Raw genomic sequence first — 1,288 nt, 5'->3', positions numbered from 1 at the left:
GCACCTGGCCCTTTTCTTTCCGTTATTTCTTCTCTCCATTCTCTTCATTCTTTCTTGATATAGATAAGACTGATATTCTCCTCCACCAGGAAGCTTTCCTGGACTGAAAGGAATATGAGACAATCAGACTACCAGCGTGTTGTGTCAATGGGGGTCAGTGGCCAGTGGCCATTGGTCAGTAAAGAGAAACATGGACCTAGGAACCTCCATGTGTCTTTCTGGGACCTCAGATTGCTTCTTTCAAGTTTCCATATGAATTCCTCTCCATCCACAGGTCCTTTCCTCTTTGGTAGACTGGAGACCCCAAAGGAAGACTCAGGGTTCTCCCTCCTCCTTCCCCCTCCTTGAGGCCTCCTCGACAAGGTGGCCATACCTAGAACTTGGGCCCAAAGGGAAGCTGAGTGAGAATTTACTCGAATGGGCAAGAATAGAGCCTGGCTGCAGAACTGAGATGCTCTAAGAGACTGATGCCTGAGGCAGGGACCAAAAACTGAGGGCAGAGGCAGGCAGGAGCAGCTGTGGGATGGGGGCTGGGGTGGGGTGGGCAGAGGGTGAGAACTTGCCTGGGAATGGGTAGCTAACTACTCTCAGCTAAGGTTTGGCTTCACTGCCAACCCGCTAGGCCACCTTTATCTGTGTAGTTCTCCTTATTAAGCCATTTCTACTAGGAGGAGTTTAGACAGGACTGTAATAACAGTAGCAATAGTAATTTATTCAGCATCGGCGAATCAACGATACCAGGGAGAAACTACTGTGGAGTGAGTGCACCATTTTTATTTACTGCTGCTGTGAAGAGTCCTGGGAGCCAGTACTACTGTTCCCTTGTGCAGATGAAGAAGCTGAAGCTCAGAGAGGCTGAGCCACTTACCCAAGCTCACAGAGCTGTGGCACAGCTGGGACTGGAGCCAGGCAGTCTGATATTTTAAGTTGTCTCTGTCCTGTAAGCACTACCATCCCCTTTCTGGTCGTTCTCCCGCGGGGGTAGGGGGGAGGGTCACATTTGAGTACATCGCGACAGGCACCCCAAAACTAGCCGACCCTCCCAGACCTCGGCGGTAGGGGCAAAGAAGAGCCCAAGGAGGGTCTGAGACTTGCCTGGTAAGGAAGTCTTCTTGGAGGAGGGGGAAGACAGGCTCTGATACACAGGAAATCTTGAGGACCTAGGGAGAAGAAAGAAGGCTTTCTAGTCCTGGCTGTGATGGAGGGAGAGGAAAGAGGGTGGTAAGCCCAGGAGGCCCAGGGATAGAGGAGACGGGGATGACAGGCTGCTGGGGCCTCCACCTCAGCG

This window comes from Mandrillus leucophaeus, unplaced genomic scaffold (assembly GCF_000951045.1).
Source record: "Mandrillus leucophaeus isolate KB7577 unplaced genomic scaffold, Mleu.le_1.0 Scaffold128, whole genome shotgun sequence".
Lineage (NCBI taxonomy): Eukaryota > Metazoa > Chordata > Mammalia > Primates > Cercopithecidae > Mandrillus > Mandrillus leucophaeus.
This window is presented reverse-complemented; position numbering follows the sequence as displayed.